This window comes from Entelurus aequoreus, unplaced genomic scaffold, assembly GCF_033978785.1.
Source record: "Entelurus aequoreus isolate RoL-2023_Sb unplaced genomic scaffold, RoL_Eaeq_v1.1 HiC_scaffold_104, whole genome shotgun sequence".
Taxonomy (NCBI): Eukaryota; Metazoa; Chordata; class Actinopteri; order Syngnathiformes; family Syngnathidae; genus Entelurus; species Entelurus aequoreus.
In genome coordinates this window covers 36,251-43,763 of record NW_026908036.1, presented here as the reverse complement: position 1 = coordinate 43,763, position 7,513 = coordinate 36,251, and positions in this window count along the sequence as shown.

Sequence of the window (7,513 nt, the reverse complement as noted above, 5' to 3'; positions counted from 1 at the left end):
CATAGAAAGAGAATGAGTTAAGACCTTTGTTAGTTCGGAATCTGGGTTTAACGTGGTTAGTGGAGCACCCCCTGGTGTTGTGGTTATGGCGGTCATTTACGTTAAGGAAGTAGTTTGACATGTACTTCGGTATCAGGGAGGTGTAGCGGATTTTATAGACTAGGCTCAGTGCAAGTTGTTTAACTCTGTCCTCCACCTTGAGCCAGCCCACTTTAGAGAAGTGGGTAGGAGTGAGGTGGGATCTGGGGTGGAGGTCTAGAAGTAACCTGACTAGCTTGTTCTGAGATGTTTGGAGTTTAGATTTGAGGGTTTTGGAGGTGCTAGGGTACCAGGAGGTGCATGCGTAATCGAAAAAGGGTTGAACGAGAGTTCCCGCCAGAATCCTCAAGGTGCTTTTGTTGACCAGAGAGGAAATTCTGTAGAGAAATCTCGTTCGTTGGTTAACCTTTTTGATTACCTTGGTTGCCATTTTATCACAGGAAAGGTTAGCCTCTAGAATGGAACCTAGGTAGGTGACCTCATCTTTCCTGGTGATGACACTGTCACCTACTTTTATGGTGAAGTGATTGACTCTCTTAAGTTTGATGTGGGACCCAAACAGGATGGATTCTGTTTTACCCAAGTGGATGGATAGCTTGTTGTCAGCGAGCCAGGTGCAAATTCTACAGAGCTCAGCACTGAGGATTTTCTCCACCTGTGACTTGTCCTTGCCGGATACCAGCAGGGCAGAGTCATCCGCAAACAAAAACAATTCACAGTCACATGCCGATGACATGTCGTTTATGTATATTAGGAACAGTAAAGGTCCCAATATACTGTAGGCTAAGGTCAGCCTTTTAACCTTGCCGTTTGCAAGAGGTAGTGCAGTCGTAAGGTGTCAATAGCCGTAAAACATTCGAATAAAGGGGTGGGGTCCACGTCATACACAAGTTGGCCTTCAAAATAGAAGTTTTGACCCAAACACAAGTGAAGAGGGTTAGGGTTAGGGTTAGGGTTAGGGTTAGGGTTAGGGTTAGGGTTGGGGGAGGGTTAGGGTTAGGGTTGGGGGAGGGGTTAGGGTTAGGGTTAGGGTTAGGGTTAGGGTTAGGTGTTGTTGGGTTAGGGTTAGGGTAAGGGGGATGGGCAAGGATGCACTGTCCTGCTTCAGCCCGTGCCGGTAACGTCAAGCTCCAACGGTAGGCCCTCAGGGCACCCTGCAAGAAAGAAATCACAAAAGCATTAGATGTGATGTCAAACACATGTTGGACCTGATTCCAGCGACGCGTTTCGGCCTGTCAAGCCTCATCAGGCTGGCTTTGGCTTCTCCATGTTTTCTCTGCAGCGTGATGTCCTCTCATCGAGCGCTGTGAGGGAGATGTGCCTGTCTCAGGAATGGAGGAGGTTTTGAGCAGGAAGGGGGCGGGGCTGACACCCTCCACATCAAGGCAAAAAGATATATGCCTTGATCTCCCTCAAACTCCTATTTACAATGTGTTTAAAAGGGTTAGGGTTAGGGTTAGGGTTAGGGTTAGGGTTAGGGTTAGGGTTAGGGTTAGGGTTGGGGTTGGGGTTGGGGTTAGGGTTAGGGTTAGGGTTAGGGTTAGGTTTAGAGTTAGGGTTAGGGTTAGGCATAAAGAAAAAGAGTTGGTTAGGGTTAGGCATAGAGAAAGAGAGTTGGTTAGGGTTAGGGCTAAGGGTGGGGGTGGGGCGATAGAAAAGAGCGAAAAAAAGAATAAGAAGGGTGTGCACGGTCCGTCTATGGCCCAGCGGGCTCGCACTCACGTCTCATTGAGGGTTAGGGTTAGGGTTAGGGTTAGGGTTAGGGTTAGGGTTAGGGTTAGGGTTAGGGTTAGGGGTTAGGGTTAGGGTTAGGGTTAGGGTTAGGGTTAGGTGTTGGGGGGTTAGGGTTAGGGTTAGGGGGAGGGAAAAGGGAATATGCGCTGTCCGTCTACAGCCTGCCAGAGTGACCCCACACCCAGAGCACACCCCCCCAGGGGACCCCAATCGGACAACGCCGAGAGCGGTGTCAGACACATCAACCAATTTCTTCATTATTTTTATGAACATGCGACGCGTTTCGGCCTGTTTGGCCTCATCAGGCATGTAAAGCTTCCACACTTGAGGTCTCCAGCAAGATGGCCACCTCATCCGCTGGAGCCTTTTTCCAAATGGAGCTGTGGAAGGGGGAGGATTTTACTAGAGCTCTGCAGGGGGCGGGGCTACAGCTCACACCTGCAGTCGTTTAGTTTGCTCGTCAGAGAGCCGAGGAAGAAGCCAGGTGTGGGAAAATCAATCCAAAATAAGACAATAATCACACCACACACTAAACTAAACAAATCACTGCAAAGTATATACAGATAGGAAAAACACTGCAAAATATGTACAGGTAAGTATCACTGCAAAAATATACAGGAAAACTCAAACAAATCCAGGTAAGTATTTCATAAACACACGTCCAGATGGTTCCTCGGCGTCTGTGACCTCTGACCCCAATTTTAGAATGTGTCTGATTATCATCAGCCCTTCACCACATCCCAGCAATGCCCAACAGAGCCCCAAGGGGGGGGCGCACAAAGGGCAGGATGCCACCCCAACGGCAGACTGGAGGCACTGGCTAGTTAGGTGTTGGGGGGTTAGGGTTAGGGTTAGGGGGAGGGAAAAGGGAATATGCGCTGTCCGTCTACAGCCTGCCAGAGTGACCCCACACCCAGAGCACACCCCCCCAGGGGACCCCAATCGGACAACGCCGAGAGCGGTGTCAGACACATCAACCAATTTCTTCATTATTTTTATGAACATGCGACGCGTTTCGGCCTGTTTGGCCTCATCAGGCATGTAAAGCTTCCACACTTGAGGTCTCCAGCAAGATGGCCACCTCATCCGCTGGAGCCTTTTTCCAAATGGAGCTGTGGAAGGGGGAGGATTTTACTAGAGCTCTGCAGGGGGCGGGGCTACAGCTCACACCTGGTTAGGGTTAGGGTTAGGGTTAGGGTTAGGGTTAGGGTTAGGGTTAGGGTTAGGGTTAGGGTTAGGGTTAGGGTGTTAGGGTTAGGGTTAGGGTTAGGGTTAGGGTTAGGGTTAGGGTTAGGGTTAGGGTTAGGGGTTAGGGTTAGGGTTAGGGTTAGGGTTAGGGTTAGGGTTAGGTGTTGTTGGGTTAGGGTTAGGGGAATGGGGATGGGCAAGGATGCACTGTCCTGCTTCAGCCCGTGCCGGTAACGTCAAGCTCCAACGGTAGGCCCTCAGGGCACCCTGCAAGAAAGAAATCACAAAAGCATTAGATGTGATGTCAAACACATTGTTGGACCTGATTCCAGCGACGCGTTTCGGCTTGTCAAGCCTCATCAGGCTGGCTTTGGCTTCTCCATGTTTTCTCTGCAGCGTGATGTCCTCTCATCGAGCGCTGTGAGGGAGATGTGCCTGTCTCAGGAATGGAGGAGGTTTTGAGCAGGAAGGGGGCGGGGCTGACACCCTCCACATCAAGGCAAAAAGATATATGCCTTGATCTCCCTCAAACTCCTATTTACAATGTGTTTAAAACAAGTCTTTCAAGTTTATGACTTGCTGCCCCCATCACACCTGCCGCAAAAGGACAACTCACCCACAAGGCACCCGTCAGGTCCACCGAGGAGACAAGACACCTGCGCACGGACTGGCGGCACTGGCCAAGTTAGGTGTTGTTGGGTTAGGGTTAGGGGTAGGGGGATGGGCAAGGATGCACTGTCCTGCTTCAGCCCGTGCCGGTAACGTCAAGCTCCAACGGTAGGCCCTCAGGGCACCCTGCAAGAAAGAAATCACAAAAGCATTAGATGTGATGTCAAACACATTGTTGGACCTGATTCCAGCGACGCGTTTCGGCTTGTCAAGCCTCATCAGGCTGGCTTTGGCTTCTCCATGTTTTCTCTGCAGCGTGATGTCCTCTCATCGAGCGCTGTGAGGGAGATGTGCCTGTCTCAGGAATGGAGGAGGTTTTGAGCAGGAAGGGGGCGGGGCTGACACCCTCCACATCAAGGCAAAAAGATATATGCCTTGATCTCCCTCAAACTCCTATTTACAATGTGTTTAAAACAAGTCTTTCAAGTTTATGACTTGCTGCCCCCATCACACCTGCCGCAAAAGGACAACTCACCCACAAGGCACCCGTCAGGTCCACCGAGGAGACAAGACACCTGCGCACGGACTGGCGGCACTGGCCAAGTTAGGTGTTGTTGGGTTAGGGTTAGGGGTAGGGGGATGGGCAAGGATGCACTGTCCTGCTTCAGCCCGTGCCGGTAACGTCAAGCTCCAACGGTAGGCCCTCAGGGCACCCTGCAAGAAAGAAATCACAAAAGCATTAGATGTGATGTCAAACACATTGTTGGACCTGATTCCAGCGACGCGTTTCGGCTTGTCAAGCCTCATCAGGCTGGCTTTGGCTTCTCCATGTTTTCTCTGCAGCGTGATGTCCTCTCATCGAGCGCTGTGAGGGAGATGTGCCTGTCTCAGGAATGGAGGAGGTTTTGAGCAGGAAGGGGGCGGGGCTGACACCCTCCACATCAAGGCAAAAAGATATATGCCTTGATCTCCCTCAAACTCCTATTTACAATGTGTTTAAAACAAGTCTTTCAAGTTTATGACTTGCTGCCCCCATCACACCTGCCGCAAAAGGACAACTCACCCACAAGGCACCCGTCAGGTCCACCGAGGAGACAAGACACCTGCGCACGGACTGGCGGCACTGGCCAAGTTAGGTGTTGTTGGGTTAGGGTTAGGGGTAGGGGGATGGGCAAGGATGCACTGTCCTGCTTCAGCCCGTGCCGGTAACGTCAAGCTCCAACGGTAGGCCCTCAGGGCACCCTGCAAGAAAGAAATCACAAAAGCATTAGATGTGATGTCAAACACATTGTTGGACCTGATTCCAGCGACGCGTTTCGGCTTGTCAAGCCTCATCAGGCTGGCTTTGGCTTCTCCATGTTTTCTCTGCAGCGTGATGTCCTCTCATCGAGCGCTGTGAGGGAGATGTGCCTGTCTCAGGAATGGAGGAGGTTTTGAGCAGGAAGGGGGCGGGGCTGACACCCTCCACATCAAGGCAAAAAGATATATGCCTTGATCTCCCTCAAACTCCTATTTACAATGTGTTTAAAACAAGTCTTTCAAGTTTATGACTTGCTGCCCCCATCACACCTGCCGCAAAAGGACAACTCACCCACAAGGCACCCGTCAGGTCCACCGAGGAGACAAGACACCTGCGCACGGACTGGCGGCACTGGCCAAGTTAGGTGTTGTTGGGTTAGGGTTAGGGGTAGGGGGATGGGCAAGGATGCACTGTCCTGCTTCAGCCCGTGCCGGTAACGTCAAGCTCCAACGGTAGGCCCTCAGGGCACCCTGCAAGAAAGAAATCACAAAAGCATTAGATGTGATGTCAAACACATTGTTGGACCTGATTCCAGCGACGCGTTTCGGCTTGTCAAGCCTCATCAGGCTGGCTTTGGCTTCTCCATGTTTTCTCTGCAGCGTGATGTCCTCTCATCGAGCGCTGTGAGGGAGATGTGCCTGTCTCAGGAATGGAGGAGGTTTTGAGCAGGAAGGGGGCGGGGCTGACACCCTCCACATCAAGGCAAAAAGATATATGCCTTGATCTCCCTCAAACTCCTATTTACAATGTGTTTAAAACAAGTCTTTCAAGTTTATGACTTGCTGCCCCCATCACACCTGCCGCAAAAGGACAACTCACCCACAAGGCACCCGTCAGGTCCACCGAGGAGACAAGACACCTGCGCACGGACTGGCGGCACTGGCCAAGTTAGGTGTTGTTGGGTTAGGGTTAGGGGTAGGGGGATGGGCAAGGATGCACTGTCCTGCTTCAGCCCGTGCCGGTAACGTCAAGCTCCAACGGTAGGCCCTCAGGGCACCCTGCAAGAAAGAAATCACAAAAGCATTAGATGTGATGTCAAACACATTGTTGGACCTGATTCCAGCGACGCGTTTCGGCTTGTCAAGCCTCATCAGGCTGGCTTTGGCTTCTCCATGTTTTCTCTGCAGCGTGATGTCCTCTCATCGAGCGCTGTGAGGGAGATGTGCCTGTCTCAGGAATGGAGGAGGTTTTGAGCAGGAAGGGGGCGGGGCTGACACCCTCCACATCAAGGCAAAAAGATATATGCCTTGATCTCCCTCAAACTCCTATTTACAATGTGTTTAAAACAAGTCTTTCAAGTTAGGGGTTAGGGTTAGGGTTAGGGTTAGGGTTAGGGTTAGGGTTAGGGTTAGGGTTAGGGTTAGGGTTGGGGTTGGGGTTAGGGTTAGGGTTAGGGTTAGGGTTAGGTTTAGAGTTAGGGTTAGGGTTAGGCATAAAGAAAAAGAGTTGGTTAGGGTTAGGCATAGAGAAAGAGAGTTGGTTAGGGTTAGGGCTAAGGGTGGGGGTGGGGCGATAGAAAAGAGCGAAAAAAAAGAATAAGAAGGGTGTGCACGGTCCGTCTATGGCCCAGCGGGCTCGCACTCACGTCTCATTGAGCCCCCCCGGGTGTCTAGTACCCAGTCTGTGGATCCAGAGGCCTTCCGCCCGCCTCCGTTGGGCGGCACTCCATCTGGAGTTGGCTTGGACCACACACGCCCGGACAGAAGCCCACCCGTGCCGGATAAAGTGTTGGACAAGGTAGGTGGTGGTGTTCTTCTGCCGGACAATGTTATATTTATGTTGGTGGAAACGGGTGGCGATGGTGTTACCCGTTTCACCAACATACATAGCACGGCAACGCTGGCAGAGGATAACATACACGCAATTTTTGACCTGCCCGTCTCCTCTGCACAGCGGCCGGAAGACCTTACCGCTGTGGCGATTGACCAGCCAAGGGATGTTCCGCAAGGGAGCGCTGCTCCGGGCCGAGGGCGGATCTCCGGTGGAACTGATCCGAGCCCTGACAAGCAGATCACCCAGGCTGGGATTTTTGCGGTAGGCCGAGACCAGATAATAGTCCTTCAGTTTGCCGCTTTTCTCCACAAAGGTACAAAAGTTACCCTTGACCCTTCTGGAAACCTGTACCGCCGCAGGCGAGAAGGTTGTAATGAGGGGGATCATGTGTTTACCAGGGGGAGGCTTCTTCTGGTCCAGGAAGCACCTGAACTGTCTCCTGAGGAAGGATCTGGAATACCCTCTCTTCCTCAGGGCCGTGAACTGGGCTCCCATGGCCGTTACAAAGTCCTCCCGCCTGGTGCAGATCCGGTGGAACCTCAGCAGCTGGGACTTCACCAATCCCGCGTAGGTGTGTCGGGGGTGGAAGCTGGTTTTGTGGAGGAGGGCATGGGTATCCGTCTCTTTAAAAAACACCTTAATGTCCAAATGGTGAGTGGAGGTGAAATCCGGACCCTTGAAGGTGGTAGTGTCCAGGAAGTCCACTGACGTGGGGCTGGTGGTGGACTTAATGGTGATACTGGGGTTGTGGGTATTCAGGGTGTGGCGGAACCCCTCAAATTCCTCCATGGAATGAGTCCACACCCCCCAGATATCATCCAAATACCTGAAATAATGGAGGGGCCTGATTGCGCAGGCAGCAAGGGCAGA